Below are 24,419 nucleotides of genomic sequence, written 5' to 3'. Positions count from 1 at the left end.
CCATACAGCTTATCATCTATAAAGCCTCTTTCTTCTACTTAATCATGTGCCTCAGTGATTCTTATGCCTGTTCATTATTTCAAACTCTGCAGGACAGGATTCATGGTCTTTCTTCTGCATCAGGAGAGGAATTCCATAGCCATTTGCTCAGTCTCAGCTGCCAGTAGACAAGCTGACCACTATTGAAATAATAGTTTTCTTCTCCATGTTTTACTTGGTGACTCCAGTATCAAGGTACAATGGGCAGAAGTGACTAGAGTGGTTCTGATAACAGTTATAATTTCTAGAACTCTTCCTTAATCTGTATATTTCAGTATTTCCAACTGGTATCATTTTTATTATATTGAAAGGATTCTTTTTGTTGGCTTGATTATAGTGTTTTTAAATGAGGTAAATAAAAATATGGAACACTTCAAAATTTGTGTGCCATCTTTGTGCAGGGATCATGCTAATCTTCTCTATATCATTCCAATATTACCATATGGGCTGCCCAAATGCACACTGGAAGGATTCTTAATTATGTTTATTGTGTAGGTCTGCTGTTGCTATATATTTTCCAGCCTTTGATTTCTAAAAATAATTTTTTATCCTTCAGTTTTGAAAATTGTTTTCTTCTAAAGAAACAATATTAGGATGACTTTTAATTTAGTACTTTAAAGATTTTATTGTTCCTTTGTCTTCTGATTTGCACTGTTTCTGACAAGCAGCCTTCTCGCCTGCTTATTCTTGTACATTACATAATCTGATTTTTTTCGACTGGTCTGCTTTTAAGGTTTTTGTCTTTATCATCTCTTTTAAATATTTTGATTATGATGTGTCTTGAGCTAGTTCTATTTATACTGATGTGTGTTTGGGGACTTAGAATTTTCATCAAATTTGAAAAAAAAATCTGTATAATTTCTCCAAATATTTATTCTCTCCATTGTAAACTCCATGTGTGTTAGTCCACAAAAAATTGTCCCACAGTTCACTGGTGGTAATCTACCCTTTACATTTTAGTCTTTTTTCTCTATCATTATTTTAGTATTTCTTGGTTGGTAATATATATGAAGTTTATTCTTTAGTAGGAAGCATTTCAAAAGTTCATATTTAAACTAGAACAATATTTTGGAATGTAACCATTCTTCACTGAAATTCATTACTCTTCTTATTTCCCATATTTGTTGAGGAATTATTTTTCTTTGTGTTTAACTTGTGATAAGTTTTCCACTATAGAACACTTGGCCTATCCTGGAAATTTTGATCTAAAATAAGAAATAACCACATAATGTCTTAATCAGTACCTATTATTAAGCTCATATAAATTTTCAACAATTTAATTGTGAATTAAATTAGCAAGGCATGACAGTCCACATCTAGCTATCTGGAAGCAGAAGCAGGAAGATCAGGAATGTGAGACAAGCCTTGGATACAAAGTGAGACCCTGTCTCAAAAAATAATAAAACAAAGAAAACATTAAAACATATGTACACTTCTGCTATAATATTTGTTTTGAGATGTCCATTGGGGACAATAATCTGAATTGTCACTACAGGTGGTCTGAGAGTCAGAATGGAACCAAGTCCTGACAAAGAGCACATGTTGGTCAGATGAGAATAAAGGTCTTTTCTGCCTCTCCCAATGTTGTAAATCAATTTATAATAGAAGGAAGGGTTGTAGAGGGTTGGCTCTAAACTTATTTAGCAATGTTTTCCACTTGGACTGCTCAGATATGTGGAATATTCCCAGCCTGACATTTTAAAGCATCCTGCTGTGTTTCTCTTTAGGGAAGATAAAGAATGCCAATCTGGAGTGTCTAGGCCTGTTTACTTATTGTCAGGGAAGTCCCATGTCTTTCTTAAGTTGTAAAAGAAGCAAAGAAGAAAGTTCAGAGGAACTAATAAATAATTAAGAGGGTCTGCTACACTGTTGGTGCCATTGTGAGAGAATCGCCAGGTAACTAAGAAGAGCTGGGAGAGGCTGGGTTCAGATGAAGGCCTGGATATGGATAACCAGGTGGCCATAGCTTGATCTCTAAGGGTGGTGTTTCAAGCAAAAATTCACACTATCAAACTGATTGCAGACTAATATATATAAATATAAATATTTTGAGGAGACAGGTTCTTGCTATGTTGCCCAGGCTGGCCTCAAACTCCTGGACTCAAGTGAACCTCCTGCTTCAGCCTCCTGATTAGTTGGGACTACAGGTGTGTGCCACCATACCCCAATGTGTATATATTAAATAAACCTATTTTTTTCTATAATCGAAACACATTTTTCTCTTCAGTTTGGTAACTTCCTAGTGACCAAAGAGGTGCTTTTGCAAATGAGCCCTCCCGTAAATGTTGCTCTTGGAATAGGAGCAAATGTTCTATGCTGTCACCTTTCCCACTCTGGCAACCTACCTCCTCTGTCACCAAAGTACTGAATTCAAACTTGCCAACCACTAAAACTTATGGTTGAGAAATAATTTATACACAGTAACACCAACATTTAAAATTTTTCATCATTTTAATTATATTAATTGAATATAATAGGAGAGATAAACCCAGGTATATTGGAATTTACCATCATTTTGTAGTCTCAAAACTCCCCTCTCCCTCTTGCATTGCAGAAGGGTCTTCTGAAGAGAAAAGGAAGAAAAAATAGAACATTTCAGGACTGTGAAAAACAGCACTTCAGTTCTCTCACATTTTGTCTAAGCAGGCATGTACAATGATCCTCCTATATACTCTTTCTGCATCCTGTAATTCTGTGATGACAGAAAACATGAGAGAAGAGATCCAAGATGGCAACTAGGGCAAAGAAGCAGACAGTGTGAGCTCCATGACTCCAAAACCTCGCTGAGATGCTGGAGCCACACCTGGCAGAAATAAAGCAGCAAGGAGACTAAAAACTTCAACACACTGAACTCCTAGCCTGTGGAAAGCTTCTCCATGCCACGTTATACTGAGAAAACAGGAGGGCTCACTCACCACGACCAAGTTGGCTTTATCCTAGGGATGCAGGGGTGGTTCAACATATGCAAATCTATAAGTGTAATACAGCACATCAATAGAAGCAAAGAAAAAAACCACTTGATCATCTCAATAGATGCAGAAAATGCCTTTGATAAGATCCAATACCACTTCATGATAAAAGCTCTAAGAAGACTAGGAAGAGAAGGAATGCACCTCAACATTGTAAAGACTATATATAACAAACCTATAGCCAACATCATACTTAATGGAGAAAAACTGAAACCATTTCCCTTAAAATCAGGCATGAGATGAGGGTGCCCAATATACCCACTCCTATTCAACGTAGTCCTGGAAATCCTAGCCAGAGCAATAAGGCAAGAAGAAGTAATAAAAAGAATACAAATAGGTAAAGAAACTGTCAAAATATCCCTATTTGCAGATGACACGATCCTATATAAAGACCCAAAAAATTCTACTCAAAAATTACTAGACACCATAAACAGCTAGCAAGGTGGCAGGATACAAAATCAAGCTACAAAAATCATTAGCTTTTCTATACATCAACAATGAACGAATTGAGAAAGAATATACGGAAACAATTGCATTTATCATAGCCTCAAAAAAAATCAAATACCTAGGAATAAACTTAACAAAGGATGTGAATGAGCTCTACAAGGAGAACTACAAACTCCAGAAGAAAGAGAAGGAGGAAGACTACAGAAGATGGAAAGATCTCCCGTGCTCATGGATTGGTAGAATCAACATAGTAAAAATGGCTATACTACTGAAAGCAATCTACATGTTCAATACAATTCCCATCAAAATCCCAATGATATTCATCACAAAGATTGAGAAATCTACCCTAAAGTTCATTTGGAAACACAAGAGACTACGAATAGCCAAGGCAATACTCAGCAAAAAGAGCAATGCTGGAGGTATCACAATATCCAACTTCAAACTATACTACAGAGCCATAGCAATAAAAATAGCATGTGTACTGGCACAAAAACTGACATAAAGACCAATGGAACAGAATAGAGGACCTGGATATGAGTCCACACATCTATGCCTACCTTATTTTTGATAAAAGGCACCAAAGACATACAATGGAAAATAGACAGCCTCTTCAACAAATGTTGCTGGGAAAAATGGTTATCTGCCTGCAAAAAAACTGAAACTAGATCCATGTTTATCACCTGTACTAGTATCAACTCAAAATGGGTCAAGGACCTTAATATCAGACCCAAAACTCTGAAGTTAGTACAGGAAACAGCAGGGAATACTCTGGAAGCAAAAGGTATAGGCAAGGACTTCCTCAACAGAACCCCAGCAGCTCAGCAACTAAGAGAAAGGATGGACAAATGGCACAAAATAAAATTAAAAAGCTTCTGCACAACAAAAGAAATTATCTCTGAACTGAAGAAACCACCCACAGAGTGGAAGAAAACACTTGCCAGTCATACATCTGTCAAAGGACTGATAACCAGAATATACAGGGAGTTCAAAAAACTAAACTCCCCCCAATTAATGTACCAATAAAGAAATGGGCAAGTGAACTAAATAGAACTTTTTCAAAAGAAGAAATTCAAATGGCCAAAAACCACATGAAACAATGCTCACCATCTGTAGCCATAAAGGAAATGCAAATCAAAGCCACACTAAGATTCCACCTCATCCCTGTTAGAATAGCTATCATCAAAAACAACACCAACAGGTGCTGGCGAGGATGTGGGGAAAAAGGAAACCTCATACTGCTGGTGGGAATGCAAGCTAGTGCAACCACTCTGGAAAACAATATGGAGGCTTCTTTAAAAACTAAACATAGATCTGCCATATGATCCAGCAATCCCACTCCCAGGAATATACCCAAAGGAATGGGACTCAGGTTATCCAGACGCACCTGCACACCCATGTTTATTGCAGCACTATCCACAATAGCCAAATTATGGAAACAGCCAAGATGCCTTACTACTGACAAACAGATTAAGAAAATGGAATTTTCACAATGGAATTTTACTCAGCCATGAAGAAGAATGAAATCTTATCGTTTACGAGTAAATGGGTAGAACTCAAGAACATCATCCTGAGCGAGGTTAGCCAGGCTCAGAAGACCAAAAATTGTATGTTCTCCCTCATATGCAGACTTTAGATCAAGGGCAAATACAGAAATGTTGTAGGACTTGGGTCATACACTAAGGGGAGAGCACATTCAGGAGAAATGGGGATAAGTAGGAAACCCAAAACTTGTAAGTCTCTGATGTCCCCACTGCAGAGGAGATAATACAGTAACCTTAAAACGACAGAGGTCAATATGGGGAGGTGACTGGGAAATAGTGAAGGGGTCAGGTAGAGATGAATCAATTCAGGTTGTAATACACTTGTACATGGAAGCAATGCTAGGAATCTCTCTGTATATCTATCCTGATCTCAACTAGCAGAAATGCTTTGTCTTTCTTATTATTGCTTATGGCTACTCTTCAACAAAATTGGAGAAAAGGGCAGAACAGGTTCTGCCTGGAAGCGAGGGGGTGGGGGGTAGAGGGAGAGGGTTGGGGACAAGGGGGAGAAATGGCCCAAGCAACAATGTGTGCACACATGAATATATGAATAAAGAAAAAAAAAGTATTGCAAGCCAAAAAAAGAAAAAACTTCCCCCTTTCCCTAATAATTTATATACATTAACTGGGACTTTTCTGCAAATACAATATGAATTAAATTATTGCTTGATGTAAACAGAAAAGCAAAAACCTTGGAGTAAAACACTTTCAGTGTACCCTAGGGGTTTAATTTTTTTAAATGCTTAATCAGGTGTTTTACACACTTTCACAATATGTATAGCTTTTTAAATTTTTTCTATATTGAAATTGTTCCTCTCTGTCACCTTTTCCTACCTGGTTGTTTGGTAACCATTTGAAGTGCCTTTTAATTACATATTATCGATCAAAATCTTGGCACAGTGGGTTGTTTTCAGTCTCAGGGAAGACACTAGTCTTTAATTACTGTTGCATTGTTTTTAATTCCATTTCCAACATATATTCTGATCTGGAGTGACAAGATGTAAAAAACAAATCTTACATTTCATATTTTGCACTTACAATCTACATTGCATAGATGCAGTGGTAATCAGACTATATTGTTTCCATCCTAAACTTAACAGTAAGTGGGAGATGGGACTCCTAATGGAAAGAATGAATCAGGACCTTTTTGATATTTGTGCAAGGGGAAGATAATCTTGCTGCAAAGTGACATCATTTTGAGAGACCCAGCTTTTGGCTGTGAAACCCATTCCCATGTGATTTCTTTCTAACAAGCTAGAGAGCTGCTTTAATCTTTCACCATGAAGACTTGTGCTTATAGTACCAAAGGTAGGCAAGTTCTCCTACTGAGGTTCAAAAGCAGATAAGAAGAAGAACCCAGCTGCTAATGTCAGACTGGTGTCAGGCCTGAAATCACTTTTCACTTGATTGAGCCATTTTGTCCTCAGTATCACTTCGTTCCATTCGGCCGAATTTCCTCCAGCCCCTCACAAGCAGCACAGCCCATGCTTCTCCAGAGGCTTGCTGTCAGAAGTTGAAGCCCTGCACCATGGACACCCTACTTAAAATCCAAACTTCATGTAGCTCAGGGATGGCCAAGGTGTTCTTCTGGACTGTGCTTCAGGCTCCCTTGTCCTGCAGCTGCACAGCACTGCCACTTCTGAGCTGACTCAGGAGGGCATCTACTCCAGCCAAGCAGAGCCTCCCAGATGCCAGATTCCTTTTGCTTGAAAGGATTGACTTGCAAGATGCTGGATTTTGTGAAGATTTTCACAGTTCAGTTGTATGTTTTGAAGAGTCATCCTATAAAATGTGTCCTACCAAAAACAGAATAAAGAGAAAATAACTTTCAGAGTGAAATTCTATTAGCTGAAAGGAAAGCTGAGAGAAAATAAATGCAAACAGATACATACCTCTGCAGGTCATTAGGATCTAACTTTTCATACTCATACAACACCAGCTTTGAGAGAACGTACACTCTGCAGTGCAAGGTGTAATCCAATTCAAACTGCACTTATGAAATAGTCTTTTCTATATAAATTAATAATTATACTATCCCATTTTCTGTTCTAAAATATCTTCATAGTGAGAGGTCTGATATCTTCCTTTGAGAATCATCTTTAAATGACTTTTTGTTTCTGGTATTTTGAGACAGGGTCTCACTATGTAGACTAGCCTGGCCTTGAGCTCATGGTCTACCTGCTTCAGCCTCCCCAGTGCTGGGATTACAGGTATGTGCCATACACCCACCAAAAAGCATTCTTACAAAACAAATTTAAGCCAGGAGCTGTGTTCACACCTGTAATCCTGCCAGCCTGGGAAAAATGTTCTCTAGACCCCTATCTCATCAATAAAGGCTGGGAGAGGTGGTGTGTGCCTGTTATCCCAAAACTACCATCAGCCCAGGTGGTAAAAGTTTATATCATTTGACTTTGCTGTTTATATTAGTTTTGTAGTCTGGAGGTGAGAAGATCAACATCAAGATGTTAGCAAGGCCATCTTCAGTCCAGAAGCTCTTCGGGAGAATCTACGCTTTGTCTTTCCAGCTCTGGTGGCTGCTGCATTCTATGACTTGTGGCAGTATCACTCTTACCTTTGCTTCCTGGTCACCTTGTCTCCCCTTCCATTTATGTCAAATCTCCCTCTGCTTCCCACTTGTAAGTATCCAGATGATTGACTTTAGTGCCCATCTGGATATTTCAGAATATTCTCCCCATCTCAAGACCCTTAATTTGGTCTCATCCGCTAAGTACTTTTGTGCCATGGAAAGTGACATTCACAGGCTCCAAGGATTAGAACAAGCACATTTTTTGGGGGGGGACATTATTCAGCCTACCATATTGTTACTGATCACTAAAACATGACTTTTCTGCCATGTGAAGGTAGGGGTTGGCTAACAGAAGAGAGCTGGGTAGTGCATCCCAGTTTGGCCCCACAGCACATTACAAAAGGGTTTTCAAACTACCTTAACCCTCTCTTCTGGAGGACCCACAAAGAGTTATTTAAAATTTGCTTGTGTTTGCTTCAAAGGAGCATATCATATAAACTAAAAAGGTCACAGAATGGATACATCCACAGGTGCTAGGCAAACTATTCTGTATCATTTCACTGTCTTTCTGGTCACTCATTGCTATGAGCAAGTAGTTAATCTTGTAGCACTTCAACCACCTTTCAAGGGTTGCATTTCAATGACCCATAAGTCCTGAATGGTTTCTACAACAACCTTACCTAAAATCAATTATGACTTAAATCACCTGGTTTGCTAGCCTGTGCCAACCAAATATAGTGGATAATAATGCAGTATTGAAGTTTGCTTTGGTTTGGTACACACATTTAACATCTCAACAGTAGCAATACAGAGATGCAACCTGGAACTGTAGAAACACCAGGCCTCAGGTCTAGCACTGGATTTAATGGACAATGCAATAAGTAATGAGAAAGGCAATGCATGAAAAAATAAAAGCAAGGGACCAAAAGACCTTGCCATTAAGCTGGTGAGACATTGAAAGCTTTCCTTGTCAACCTCACAGTCTGCTGGCTTGGTTTGACCCCCTCAGAGCTGCTTCCCAGCAAAGCTTACTCTGCATTAACTCTGAATATATTCATATTTCAAAATGTCCACTAATAGTCATGTCCCTTGGCTGCTAGTTGGTTATGAAATGCTTTAAGAACTTTATGACAGAAGGAAGGTACAATTAGTTATTATTAGATCATGCAATTGGTTAACTTTAAAGGGCAAACAAAACCTCAGTGTGAGAAAACAGACTTGTCGGGTCACTGTTCTCTGTGATTAGTAATGTCACTTCCTCACCAGAATGGGATTTGCATGTGTTATAATATGAAGTTTTCTTTTAAATACAGTTGGAAGCAGAGTTAGTAGTATATTAATGTAAAGAGAATTTTCCATCTAAAATATAATGTAGCCATCATATCTAATAAGTAGAACTCAAATGTTAAATGCTTTTTTGGTATTTTGAGTTTCATAGGGTTAAAAGCAAAAAGGAGAGTCATGAGTTTGACATTGTTAGAATCCCATCAAAGGACTTCCTCACCTTTAAGAAATAAAAAGGTTCAAAGCTATAAGATTACTTTAAAGAGACATATTTAAACTGAAGTTATGAAATAATCTTTTCTATATAAATTAATAATTATACTATCCCATTTTCTGTTCTAAAATATCTTCATAGTGAGAGGTCTGGTATCTTCCTTTGAGAATCGTCTTTCAATGACTTTTTGTTTTTGGTATTTTGAGACAGGTTATCACTGTGTAGACCAGCCTGGCCTTGAGCTCATGGTCTACCTGCATCAGCCTCCCCAGTGCTGGGATTACAGGTATGTGCCACACACCCACCAAAAAGGGTTCTTACAAAACAAATCTAAGCCAGGAGCTGTCTTCACACCTGTAATCCTAACTACTTGGGAGACAAGACAGATATCGAAAGGATCACAGTTTGAGGCCAGCCTGGGCAAAAAGTTCTCTAGACCCCTATCTCACCAATGAAAGCTGGAGAGGTGGTGTGCACAGCTACATAGGAAGCATAAATAGGAGGATCTCAGTCCAGACTGGCTGTGGCATAAACGGGAGACCCTATTCAGAAAAATAATAAAGCAAAAAGGACTCGGGGTGTGGGTCAGGTGGTAGAGTGCCTGCCTAGCAAGCACAAGAGTCTGCGTTCCAACCCCAGTACCATCAAAAAAAGAAAGAAAAAAAGAAAGATGAAACAGACCTGGAAATCAAAGTTTTTAGTTTTTGACTTCAATTATTCCATGGATTAGAAAGTTTGCTGAAAGTGTTTTTGCATATTCCATCTGTTGGGAAATTGCCAGTGGTAAACACGCAACTCTGTCATCCTAAGCTAGAGGGTGGAGCTGATCTTAGGGACACCTATGCAGAGGGACTCAAATGCTGTGGAAATGTGTTAGTGAGGTTTATCATCTCTGTGATCAAGTACCCGACAGAAACGACCTACGAAGAGGACATATTTATTTAGCTCATGGTTTCAGAGGGGTCAGTCCATGGTTGCTTGACCCTATGGGCTTGGGCAGAACATCACGGCAGCAGGAGGCTGTGGAAGAGGAAACTATCCACCTCCTGGCAGACAGGAAGCAGAGCAAGAGAGGGAGGGACTGGGGACCAGGTATAACCTGGTATAACCTTCAAAGGCACCCATCCCATGACCTACTTCCTCCAATTAGCCCTGTCCCCAGCCCTTTTTGCTTTAGTTGTTTTTTGAACAGGGTCTTTCCTTCATGCCCTAGCTGGTCTTAACCGAGATCCTCTTATTTATGCTTCCTGCATAGCTGGGATGACAGACACACACCACCTCTCCCAGTTTTTATTGGTTGAGATGGAAGTCTCAAGAACTTTTTTGCCCAGACTGGCCTCAAGCTGTGATTCCTCAAGAATCTCCCAAAACAGCACCAATAGCTTGGGATGAAGTTTTCAACCTAAGCCATCTCTGCTTTCTGCATTTTGGCTTCATTCACTTTATTGAATAGGATTTTCCCACATGGCACAGAATTCTCTGGATTTATAGGCTCCTGGCTTAGTGATTCTATAGGTGGGGACTCTTCCTTCCCAGATGTAGTTGAAAAGTCCAAGGAAGGACACTGATTGGCTTAACTTGAGATATAGCACAACACATGGAGCTGTATCTGAGGAAAAGGGAACGGTGCAGTTTTTGCATTCCACCTCATACCTATGTAGGAGAATTTCTTGAGTTACACATAACCAGACAACATTAACTTGGAGGGTATAGGCATCCTCAACTTCACAGAAGTTTTAAGATGTATTGTCATTTAAATCATCAGTTTTTCAATATGGTTTGGTATCTTTTTTCCACTGATGGTCCTGAAAATAATTCCATGTTTTCTTCACGTGTTTGCATTAATCCACTTGGAATTTATTTCTGTGTATGGTGTGAAGTAGAGATCTAATTTAGTGCTTTTCCATAGGAATGGCTGGTTGTCTGAAACCATTCTTTGAAAAGTCCATTTCTTCTCCTTTGATTCATAATCTTCTCTGTTGGTATCATTCTTCTTCTACACCTGAGCTCTCTATTCTGTCCTATTTGCTTTCTTTGGCACTAAAATCACATTGTTAAACTAATGTAGCTTTATAATAAGTATTAATATCTTATAGTGAGTACCCTTCTAAATTCTTCAAAACTCTCTTAACTCTTCTTGACTAAAAGGTAGAGATGATGCACCTATCACCATGCCTGGTACCCATTAAGAAGATTCATGATGAATAGAAGCTATGCTCTTTCTTTATAATTATCACTTATTATTAGTTTATCTAGTATTCATTCCTATGCAGTACTCACGAGGCAGGTGATCTACCATTTGAGCCATCTCCTAGTCCTTTTTGCTCTGGTTATTTTGGAGATAGGGTTTTGCTTTTTGCCCAGGCTGACTGGACTGTGATCCTCCTATTTTAAGCTTCCCACGGTAGTTGGAATGACAGATGCATGCCACCGTGCCCAACTTTTTTCCATTGAGATGGGATCTTGCAGAATTATTTTCTCCCTGGACTGGCCTTGACCATGATCTTCCTGTAATTGTAATCATAGGTGTAAGCCACTGGCACCTGGCTCTGGAAAAAAGTTTTTAAGCATTAGTTCAGATGTGTCTTACCATTGAGGTAGATGCCTCTAAAGATGGCTGCCAACAACTCCTCCCCATCCTCATTGTGCATGCTTCTTCTGACACCAAAGGGTAGAGCTGGCTTCTTCTCCCCTTGAGTCTGAGCTAGTGGAAGTGACACTATGCCCATTCTAGGCTTATTCCTTAAGAGTTTAAGAAGCAGGGGCTGGAGGCACGACTAAAGTGGTATAGTACCTAGCAAGCAAGAGGTCCTAGGTTCAAACCTCAGTACTGCCAAAAAAAGTAACAGAAAAAGAGTTTAAAAAGCTTGATACTTTGATTTTGCCTCTTAGAACACAGCACCCATGCTACAAGGAAGACCAGCTGTTCTCTGGAGGGGGAGACATCCTGCAGGATGAGACCTGTGTAGAGAGAGAGACTACATTGGGAGGGCTGGCACCAGAGGACATTCAGGACAGGACCGATAAGAGAGCCCAGGCCATCTGCTAGCTGAATACAGCTGCATGAGGAGCCCAGACAGCACCACATGAGGCTGAACTCCCTGACCAACCCACAGAATGGAGGAAAATAATGAATTGTTATTTTTAAACACAAAGTTTTGTGGTGCTTTGTTACCCAGCAACAGATAACAAGAACAACCACTGGAACAACCACTTAAATGTGGTGGTTGTATTCTCCTACAACTAGCAGGAAAGGCTGCTCAATTCATAAATGTGATACATTTGTAATAAGAAATAATAGAATATTCTATATCCTGATCGAGACTACCTAAAAAATCCAATGTGCCTGTGTATTGACATGTAAATGAAGAGGTACCTTCAGAATCAAGCTAGAACATGGTACTTATATAAAAACAGATATGAGGACCAGTGGAACAGAATAAAGGACCTAGATATGAATCCACACAGCTACACCCACCTTATTTTTGACAAAGGCACCAAAAACATATGATGGAAAAATGACACCCTCTTCAACAAATGTTGCTGGGAAAAATGGTTATCTGCCTGCAGAAAACTGAAACTAGATCCATGCCTATCACCCTGTATCAATTCAAAGTGGATTAAGGACCTTAATATAGAACTGAAACCTTGAAGTTAGTACAGGAAAGAGCAGGGAATACTCTGGAAGCAATAGATACAGGCAAGGACTTCCTGTAGAACTCAAGCAGTCCAACAACTATGAGAAAGGATAGACAAATGGGACTATATGAAATTTAAAAATTTCTGCACAATAAAAGAAATGGTCTCTAAACTGAAGAGATCACCCACAGAATGGGAGAAAATCTTTGCTAGTTATACATCAGACAAGGGACTAATAACCAAAATATACAGGGACCTCAAAAAACTAAACTCCCCAAAAATCAATGAACCAATAAAGAAGGGGACAACTGAACTAAACAGAACTTTTTCTCTTTTTTTTAATTATTTTATTCATATGTGCATACAATGTTTGGGTCATTTCTCCCCCCTTCCTCACCCCCTCCCTTATCCCCCCCACTCCCTCCCTCCCCCTCCCCACCTCCTCGCTACCCAGCAGAAACTATTTTGCTCTTATCTCTAATTTTGTTGAAGAGAGAGTATAAGCAATAATAGGAAGGAACAAGGGTTTTTGCTAGTTTAGATAAGGATAGCTATACAGGGAGTTGACTCACATTGATTTCCTGTGCATGTGTGTTAACTTCTAAGTTAATTCTTCTTGAACTAACCTTTTCTCTAGTTCCTGGTCCCCTTCTCCTATTGGTCTCAGTTGTCCCAAAGTATCTGCTTAATTTCTCTGTGTTGAAGGCAACAAATGCTATCTAGTTTTTTAGGTGTCTTACCTATCCTCATACATCCCTTGGGTGCTCTTGCTTTATCATGTGATCAAAGTCCAATCCCCTTGTTATGTTTGCCCTTGATCTAATGTCCGCATTTGAGGGAGAACATACGATTTTTGGTCTTTTGGGCCAGGCTAACCTCACTCAGAATGATGTTCTCCAATTCCATCTATTTACCAGCGAATGATAACATTTCGTTCTTCTTCATGGCTGCATAAAATTCCATTGTGTATAAATACCACATTTTCTTGATCCATTTGTCAGTAGTGGGGCATCTTGGCTGTTTCCATAACTTGGCTATTGTGAATAGTGCCGCAATAAACATGGGTGTGCAGGTGCCTCTGGAGTAACCTAAACAGAACTTTTTCAAAGGAAGAAGTCCAAATGGCAGAAAAAATGCTCACCATCCCAGGCAATAAAGGAAATGCAAATCACAACCACACTAAGATTCCACCTCACACCTGCTAGAATTGCTACCATCAAGAACACCATCAACAACAAATGTTGGTGAGGATTCAGAGAAAAAGAAACCCTCATATACTGCTGGTGGGAATGTAAACTAGTACAATCACTTTGGAAAACAATATGGAGGCTTCTTAAAAAACTAAACAATAGATCTGCCATATGATCCTATGTATATACCCAAAGGAATGCGACTCAGGTTACTACAAAGGCACCTGCACACCCGTGTTTATTATAGCATTATTCACAATTGCCAAGTTATGGAAACAGCCAAGATGCCCCACTACCAACAAATGGATTAAGAAAACGTGGTATTTATACAAAATTGAATTTTATTCAGCGACAAAGAAGAATGGAATTTTGTTATTCATAAGTAAATGGATGGAATTGAAGACTAAGCAAAGTTAGCCAGGCTCAGAAGGCCAAAAATCACATGTTCTCCCTCATATGGGGATTATAGGCCCAAAACAAATACAGAAATATTATTGGACATGGGTCACACTAAGGGGAGAACGTGCATGGGAGAAATAGGGAAAGGGAAGGAAACCTAAAACTTGAATGTGGTTGATGTGCTCATTGTATAGGAGCAAATATAGTAATCTTAACCCTGCAGAGGCCACTATGGGGAGGGGACCAGGAAATAGCAAGGAGGTCTGATAGAGAAGAACAAATGTGGGTTGCAATACACAAGTGCATGGAAGCAACACTAGGAAACTCTCTGTATAGCTATCTTCATCTCAACCTAGCAAAAACACTGTTTTTCTTATTCTCTCTTAGGTTTTTTTCTTCAACAAAATTGGAGAACAAGAGGGCAGAACAGGTTCTGCCTGGGAGTGGGGAGGTGTGGGGGGGGAGGTGGCCCAAATAATGTATACACATGCAAGTAAATGGAAAAATGATAAAATAAAATTGAAGAAAAAAAAAGAATCAAGCTACAAAAGTGCTCACAGTCTACCTGAGTTTGTATTCTTTCCCTTGGGCAATCTGTTTTTTCTTTAAAAGAAAAGAAGAGCAAAAGAATCATTTAAGAAAAAAAAAAAACACCCTTCAGTTCCAATCACTTTTCAAACTGAGGCAGAACAACTTTCACAGCTTCACTCAAGTTTGTCAAAAAGTAATTTTCTACCTAATTTACTTTCACAGGATGTAGACCTCAGAGGCTAAAGAAAAAATTCCTTTCTGGAGAATGAGAATGAAACTTAGATTTCTTCCAAGGCTTTCTTCCTCCTGGCTACTTTGTACATGTCAGACACCAAGGACAGTAGGCGGCCTGGGCACTGGAGCATGGGGAATCCCTCTGAAGCAGGACCAGGAACCTGCTTACAATTCCCTGCCATCACTGCTCAGTTAGCTCCAGTCATGATCTTCAAACAGAAATCCTGGTTTCTTGGGGGTTGTGACATAGCAAAGAGAATGAGGAAATCCAGTGTGGCTTCTTGTTTACACAGGATCAAATGGAGGTGGAAGAAACTAATAACCAATTTAGACTCTAGCATATATAAGTAACTTATGACAATGCAGACAAAAATAAAAATCTTCCCAGAAAGAAAAGCAGGCAGATAAATTACTGTGGCCTTCTAAGTAATCTGCAGGTTTTTTGCTCATCTTCTCTCTCTTTTTTAAGCTGCTACTTTGCCTCATTATTTCTGTACATAAGAAGATTTTGTAATAGCAAATATCCCTGAAGGGTGGCACCATTTCTCAGAACAGATGTACCCATCCCCACCAGCACACCCAACCCAATTGTTCAGCTGTCATGAAACATTAGTAGTTTTTAATTGCAGAGTATAATTGCAGGGATAGAAATTATCATGCAGAGAATAACTGCGTATGCACCAGCATCCTCACATCTTTTCATTGTGCTTTTATTGTACATGCCATGTAGTGGGGGAAATGCAAGAAGGTGACCAAATCCTCTAGCAACTTCTGCAATAAAGAAGCAAGAAACACAGGCAGTTTGCACATAGTGAAGAAAGCATGATCTTTGCCAGACACTAAACTCAGACTGGCCGTGGGGAGTTTAAGTCCAGAGCTTGGTCTTGCCAGAGGAAACTAGGGGAGTACTGTGGCTGAGAGGGCAGGAGGGGCTTCCCGGACAAAACTGCTTTTGTTCAACACCTATTTCCGACTGGGCTAGAAACACATGCACATTTTATCCCATTAATTCTCACAGCAGTCCTATTGTTACATACTCCTATCCCCATGTTATGGATAGTCACTTCATGTGTACCTCAAAAACTCTCCCCCTTAACTGGTTTTCATCGTCCTTCATCTGTTTACCTCCTTCTTACCCTTTAAGACGCACCAAGTCATTATCCACCTTTTCTGAAAATATTTCCCTACTATTAGAGCCCATGCTGTATGCTGTGTGGTGATTATTTATTTTTAATTTTTCTGCAGTCTCCACTAGCCTCCTGAAAGGATGAATTTGATCACATTTACCTTTCATCTCTCATGCTTACCATAGTGCCTGTGTTTAGTTAATGTTGGTGGAGTGGACTGAGTTAGCTATAGTTAGGAGTGGGTAGGCCTTCTGTACCAGTGAGGTCTGTTTGACTCCAAGGCTTTATCACAGTAGCTACTATTCAAGGCTTTTTATTAAATAGACATGATATGCAGAGCATTGTTTCAGAAAAAAAAAGGGACAAGGAAAACTTATTATCCAAGCTTAAATTGCTGTCAGAAGTGATGGGGAGTGTTCTGGCATTCTCTGAGAATGGTGTTTGGTGTCACGCTGCTGGTGACTGCTGGGTTAGTGCTGTGACTGTGAGGAGTAAGTTAGTTGCTTTTAGATACCAGAGCAATTCTGCACTCTTCCCAATTTTTCAGGGGTGGGAGAGTGCTACCAGGATATAGGGAAAAAGTAATTGTCCTCACATGCTCTTTCAAAAATGGGCTAAAACTTCCTCATGAAGTGATAATTAACCCGAATCCCTTTCAATACAGCTGTTAGTTTCCTTCCTGAAGGGAAAGATCAGATTGTTTTCTCCACCATGCTGCGCAGTCTGCTGCCTGGAAGTTCTCAGGAGACACTCTGTTTAGGAAATGATGGAGACTCACAGAAGCAGGTTGCTCTTTGGATGGATGCTTGGGCCATTACAGGTGGTCTGTTATCACATGGACAATGCGAAGGTCTTTTGCCAACAGGAAGAGTAGTGACCTCACTGGACTACAGGGGCAGTAGCCTCTGAGGGCCTGGAGGACTGAACATGGGGAAAGGAACCCCCTAATATCAAAGTGGGGCTCACTTCTCAAAGCAAAGTCAAATGAGTTTGCACTTGTGTACCCTGAAGCCTGTGTGGGTTCTGACCCATTACTTAGATGCCCTGAAAGCATTTTTTAAAATCTCACCATGTTATACTTGCTAGACAGATGCTCTACAACACCCCTAACCCTAAGGGCATCTTTTCTAGTACAAAGAACTTGGCTTTTTTTTTTTTTTTAGTGGGACTAGGGTTTAAATTCAGGGCCTCACACAAGCAGCCGCTCTACCACTTGAGCCATACCTCCAGTCCACTTTGCTTTGATTATTTTGAAGAGGGGTCTCTCAAACAACTTGCCCAGGCAGGGCTTGAACCACAGTCCTTCAAATCTCAGCCTCCCAAGTAACAGAGCCACCAGAGCCTGGCTATTTGACTTCTTTTAATGGCACTAATCTCTTTAGCAACCATACCCTCCTTGGCTGAGCTTCCTGACTGGACAAACTGCAATTTAAAGAATCTCTCTGTTTTGCTTTTTGCTCCCAATTTTCATAGTAAATCTGGCTGAAAGTTTCCAAGAATACCCATGCCACAGCCAGAATGCTATGCTGGCTTGAAATTTCTTCATCCAGATTAACTGTCACCTTTAAACTCAGCCCCAATACCCCTTTTTTGCCACTCTGTTATGTACTGATATACTTGACTTTTTTTCTGATTGACAATTGCAAAGACGTATGGAGGTTGAGTATATTATTTGAAAATTTTGAGTAAAATCATACAGTAGTATAATAATAAGTTTACCCCCCATTTCCAGATTTTGAACATCATACAGAAAGTTTAGAGCCAAATCAGTACCCAGCTGTAGTAAGGGATTATTTTCTTACAACAAACAGAACCCATATAACCAAGAGTGAAGATTTGTGGAAGGAAACAGCATCACGTGACATTGAGAGCTGTCTCTCCAGGAGACAGAATATGATTATTTCTTTTCTTTTTGTTTCTTTGGAGGTACTGGGGTTTGAACTCAGGGACTCACCCTTTCGAGGCAGGCACTCTACCACTTGAGCCACTTGTCAGCCATTTTTTGGTTGGGTATTTTTCAAGATACGTTTGGGCTGGCTTCAAACCTCAATTCTCCTGATCTCCACATCCTAAGTAGCAAATATTACAGGCCTGAGCCACAGGCACGAGGCATAAATACAATTATTTCTGTCAAGCCAATGCTTTGCCCACCTGATTCCCTAGTCCAGTTTGCAGTGGAAGTGTTGGCAGTGGTGTGGAGTCTGTGATCAGAAGACTTCCAAAGTCTTTGTGTCCTATGGAGAAGAATTCATGGCAGGACTTGGGTGTATATGGAGTTTATTAAAAGTTAGGGAAGTGAAATACAGGTGGAAACTGGGAAGCAGAGAGAGTGCACTTAGCAGAGAGAGTGTGCTTCTCTTCTCCAGGTGATTTTAAACCTAGGGGAAGGGAAGACCCAGGTGATTTCCATCCAATAATCAATGCGTGGGGCAGGATATGGGTGATTCCCAGGCCAGGTAAGGGCAGTCCCTAAGCGAAGTGGTCAATCTGAAATGCAGTAATAAACCATATACTTTCTTAGGAGTCTTGAATGTTTCCTAATTTTAGCCTGCCTCAGAAGCCGAATCAGGCTCAGTGCCAAAAAGTCTTGGCCACATAGCAGGAGCCAAGAGAAGTGGCTGAGATTGTATTACTCATGAGTAATGACTCCTATGTTCTTTTTTTGTTCTAGGAGTACTTGTGTTAAGGTTTAGGTCTTAAGTGTTCTCCTGACAGCGCATGTGTTTGAGGCTTTTTCCCCAGTGCAGCAGTGTTCAAAGGTGGAAACTTTGGGAGGTGATTTTGTTACCAGTGCTGGTACAGTCTGTGAACAGAAGATCCTGGTTTTTGTGCTCAAAATGGAAAAACTTGCAGGAAGCTGGGGTCAGGTGTGGTGGGTGCTAGGATGGAGATGCACACCAGCCTCGTTACTTCTATTTTACTTCTCTTCTTTTACTTTGCTTCTTTTCTCCATTCTTTAAAACCTTTCTTCTTTTCTATTCTTTAAAGTCTCGGTCCTCAGACTTGCACTGTCTCATGTTTTCTTTAATCTCTAGCATAACTCCTGAAGTCCCAGGCCTTAGACTCACAGACACACAACAGCAGCAGCAGCAGACAACCTCACACGCAGCCAACCAACCAACAGCCAGCCAGTCAGTCCAATCCCCAAACACCCGCACCATCATTAGCACCAGCTGCCTCACAAGTCCCCCTCACATCCCCCTCCCGTCCTCCTCCAGCAACTCTTTTATATACAGTGGCAAACAAGGAAAATCAGCTGTGCTGCCTTTTGCTCTCACCCTCTTCTGTGGCTAGGGCTGTGCCAAACTCAGCCTGAAGATTGTTCAGCATAGCTGTGCTTATGTCAAGTCTCACAGGCTTCTCATACCCTGCTCCCCACACTCTCCTGTCTTCTCTTAAAAGACCGAGCTCTCAACACTGTTGCTTGAAGTGTAAGTTTCCAACCTACGAACTTCAGAGGATACATTCAAATCATAGCATGGTGTAAATACATAATCTAATCTTCCCATTTACAAATATGAAAGCTGAAACTAAGAGGAGTTAAGTGGTTACATGAACACTGATACTCAAATCTGAAAAGAAATCAAACCCCACTCTCCTAATTCCAACACAACACTCCCTTTTCTTCCTCTCTGTTGCTCTTTTATGTCTCATATAACCACCAGACTCACTAAAGTTTTCCATGTGACATGGTATTTCTGTGTCCTCCTTATCTCACCTTCATCCTAGACACCATGGAAGGGCACATAGGGAAGGTGGAAGAAGCAGAATTAACACCATCAGAAAAAAAAATAACCATAAGGAACATCCAAACTGTACCTTTGTCTCACTCTCTATCCCCAGCTCCTCCCCCAGCATAAAGAGGCACACTCATATACACAAGCATACATATTAAACAGTAGATTCTACTGTTGAGAATTTCACTCTTTCATTGCCAGAACCCTGTACTTTGGCTTTTTATTTCACTGTTTATTAGGAACATTACTAAAAGTCTTACTGGAAAGAATGGAAAAACTTACCTAGTGAGTGAGGAGGAACCCAGGATCAGGGAAGATCAGGAGGACAAAAGGAGGAAGGGGAATATGTCTTAGTCCACTCAGAGAGTGTGTTAGTCAGCTTCCCATTACTGAAACAAATATCTAAGATAAACCATCTTACAAAGAGAAAGGAAAAGGTCTGTTTGGGGTGTCAGTTTTGGAGGTCCCAGGCCATGGTTCATTGCTCCTGTTGCTCTGGGTCTGTAGTGAGGCAGTTACACGGTCAGGAGTGAGTAGCAGATCAAAACGTGGCAGACAGGAAGTAAGGAGAGAAAGGGAAGGAAGGGCATCCTCCAATCCTCTTTGAGGGCATACCCCTCCCCACACCCTGACCTTGGACACCCTGTGAGGCCCAACCTGAAAGGTTCCACAACCTCCCAATAGCTCTAAGCCATTTGGATCTGGAATGCCCACATTCCAATACTAATACATTAGGGATCAGCATTTCAACCTAGGGATTTGAGGGCAGGGGATACAAACAGTCCATAGCTGGGCTTTTTTTTTCCCCCCTTCACCTTTCACAAAGCAACCATAGAAACAGAAACAAGAAAGTTAATCACCTCCTCCTCTTACCCACTAGTTAAGTCTTTAACAAGCCTTTGGGGGACATTCCAGATCCAAACTCTGTAGCAGAGTCCTATAATAAAATACCATAGGTTGGGTAGATTAAACAACATTCATTTCTCATAGTTCTGGAGACTGTGAAGTCCAAAATCAAGATACTGGCAGATCCAGTGTCTGGTGGGATCAGGCTTCCTAGTTCTCATATGGCTGACTCCTTTCTCACTGTGTGCTCACACAGCAGAGAGCACAGAGAGAGGGAGAAAGCTCCCTTGCCTCTCTTCTTATAAGGCATTAATCTTATCATAAAGGCTCTACTCCCATGATCTTAACTACCTGGCTACTTCCCAGGAGCCCACATCCCAAAATTATCATGTCAGAGGTTAGAATTTCAACCTGTGGAGTTGAGGTGGGGGGACACAAACATTTAGTCCATAAATAAATAACGAAATGACTGTCTTCTCAGCCATCCAAAAAGCCATTGCACAGTGAGAAAATAAAACAAACCAGTCAAAACCTAGGTACTGGGGGAAATGAGAGCTTGTCTTTGGTTTTTACGCTCAGCTGTCGTTGCCATAGCCTTACTAAAGAACACGCACACATATAGTGTGGAACCTTAGTAATGGAATTATCTAGATAGGTATCTTTGTATCTTTTGAGTTTCCTACAGCTTGTGTCCCAAACAAAAAAAAGATGTTTCAAGTCTGCCAGGAGACTGGCTTTAAAGAGAAACTGAAGGATTTAAACAGGTTTCTGGATAAGGCAAAACTCAAACTATCAAAAAAAACTCATATATTTTTTTTAATTTCCTCTCATCCTGTCTCCTTTTTTTTTTTTTTTTTTTGGCTGTACTGGGGATCAAACCCAGGGCCTCCAGAATATGAGGCAAGTACTTAACCATTGAGATACATCCCCAACCGGATTGTTTCCTTTTTCTACTCTTTCTTTCCTTGTTTATGAAAATGGCTAGACAGATCAAACAATGATGTTGCTTTAACCTTATTGGAGGAGTTTGCAGACTGGCAGCCTAGGCAAAGGATGCAGGAAAGAGACCTGAGACAGCATCAGTGGGACCACCAGAGAGCAGCTCACAAGTCAGAAGGCAAGAAAAGCTGTGTCTGGGGCATGGCTACTTAATCAGCCAGGTTGATGGTAAACACAGTTGAGTACTTTTACTGAGGTTGGCATCATAAAGCACAGAGCCAAACCTGCAGCAGCTCTTATTAAATAGTATCTCAGTAGGATCTCTTGGCAGAAGACGTAAGCGTTGTGTATTACTAGCATTTTGTCACTGTTTTTCAAGCCACTGTGACTAGTATCAGAGGCAACTGTGGAGAAAGAACCTGGATAATTTTTAGAGATGCCATTTCTATGGGTTTAAGCATCCATATGGAAACCTCGAGGGGAAGGTAAAGAACCTGAATTAAGAGTCAGGCAAAACAAACAATATCTACTGTGTGTGGAACCTATGCCCAGCCAGCTTGCAGTCCCTGCCCTGCAAACACTGACATCTACTGGGGAGCACCATATATAGAAAAAAATGGTATACTAACCTCAGTGCAATTTAAGGTTTAGAATATGTATAGAAGGGCTTACTCTGCATTTGTGAGTAGAAACAACTTTCTATCTAGTAGCCTGCAGCCTCCATTGTCTTCGGACCTAACCAACTAACTACAAACCTTTTTCACCTCTCAGTCCCATCTTTGGATGTGTCACCAAATGCTGACATTATTCTGCCCAGAGAGCTGCCCAGAGAGAATTCAGTCTCTAGAATTCTCTTTTCTCCACTCTCAAAATGTCCCTTTATTTCCCTTAATGAGTGTAAGGAATCTGTGGATAAACTAATTTAGACTAACATACGATTAAGAACCAGTCAATATATTACTTTTCCTAAGAAAATTTGCATTTCAAAGCTTCCCAAGGGCAATGCTTCAGCTAGGTAAATACTGCCATGATAGTGAGTCTAAGGCAGGGTAGTTTGGGTGACTGTTTTGTCATGGCACCTTCCCCAGCTTATTTTAGTCTCTTCTAAATAACCTCTAGATCACCCAGCTTGACACACAATTCAAGCATCCCAGCTGCTGATGGCTTCTGCATAGTGCTGGCCACTTTCAGTTTCATAGTGGGAATCTGGGTCTCCTGTGTTTGTGCTGTAAGTCCAGGAAAAAAAACAGTAATTATGACACTAGTTATAATTGTCATCAGCCTCCATGTTTCTCAAGCACTTTCACATAGCTTAACCTCTGAAATAGTCACAAAGTCCATGATGTAGGTGGGGCAAGTTTATTATCTCCCACTTTGTGGATGTAGAACATGAGGTTTGGGGAGGTTAGGTGGCTCATCTAAGTTCACACAGTTAATTAGTTTACCCACACGCATTCTACCAGGGCTTTCCCTTTGTGTTGTCTTACTCTTTCAGCCTCTGGCACAGCTTGGGCCTTGGTGACTAGAGTTCAGATCAGGCAGGGCAGGAACACAAGATGGTAGAGGCAATGTCATCAGTCCATGTCTCTCAAGTTTGGCCTGGGTCACAGCCACAGGGATTTGCTGTGGGGCATTATGGCAGGGTGGGGGTGGTATGTTCCAATATTGGTATTCTGCATCTGTGTGGGTATTGATTTCTTTCTCAAAGGGTTCCATCTGTCTTCTACCTAATTATGTTACTAATCTTCATCCCAATCCTTTGAGGATTTTTATCCCTGTGCTACAGAGGTACAAGTTTCTAGGGTTACCAGAAATCCATAGATTGAAACCTCTCTTCCGCTCTCTTGTGAAGGTCCTTATCTTTTCATCATCTTCCTTTCCTGGATGGTGTTTCTCTCACGACTTTTCTCTTTTACTTCTGTTCGCAATTAATCTGCTCATAATAACCCCTGAGAAGCTTCTTTGTGCAGAAGATGCAAAACAACTCATAGACTCTGTGTCCTCGATGACAATTTAAAAAAAAACAAAAAACAAACAACCCTATTTCAAGACTAATGTCATGAGGTGAAAAAAGCTATGCTCTTTGAAACAGCAAGTCTGGGTCTTGTCTTGTCAGTAACTAGCTGTGTGCTTCTGACCTCATCATGAAATTGCTCCTGTCTGAGTCTCGGCTGCCTCATCTATGAGATGGAGATCATTAATTGCCACCAATTAACTTCAGTGGGAGGGAGTTGATAGGATGACTTTGTCAGACAGGGATTCTCAAACTTTATTGTGCATAGGACTCACCCATGAGAAATGGAGGTTAAAATGCAGATTCTGAATTTGCATGGCTAGGATGGGGCCTGAGATGCTGATTGCTTGAAAACTCCCAAATGATGTGATCCAACTGAGAACCAGTGAATAAAGAATGTTAGAACAGCCAGTGGCTATGGCTGCAATGAGGATCTGAACACCGGCGGGGGGGCATGGGAAGAAATCACAGCAGCATTTAGATATCTTCCCCAATTCATCTTTCTGGATATTTACAACCTGCCACAAAGTGGGGTTTAAATGAAACATTTATTTTTTTTCACTTATTACAGAAGTAATGAATGGTATTTACAGACACAGGGTAACTTCCATCTCAATAGTTTTCTCGGCTGACATTCAGACTGACTTACCGTGCCAAGGGCTAAAGGCTTCCTACTGCACAGGCAGTGAAATTAAACCTGATACCTAGGACCTACATGTTTAGAATAGCTAACTAGTCAGTG

The 24,419-nt window shown here is 40.5% G+C and overlaps 1 non-coding gene across 1 annotated transcript; it reads right to left on the bottom strand.

Moving 5' to 3' along the window:
* Positions 1–396: 396 nt before the first annotated feature.
* LOC141417647 (U6 spliceosomal RNA) lies at positions 397–500 on the bottom strand. Its single transcript, XR_012442298.1, has one exon. It is a non-coding gene; the product is annotated as a U6 spliceosomal RNA (small nuclear RNA).
* Positions 501–24,419: the final 23,919 nt, after the last annotated feature.

Source organism: Castor canadensis, chromosome 15 (assembly GCF_047511655.1).
Source record: "Castor canadensis chromosome 15, mCasCan1.hap1v2, whole genome shotgun sequence".
Classification (NCBI taxonomy): Eukaryota; Metazoa; Chordata; class Mammalia; order Rodentia; family Castoridae; genus Castor; species Castor canadensis.
The sequence above is the reverse complement of the archived record's forward strand: the minus strand, read 5'-3'. Positions and strand labels throughout refer to the sequence as shown.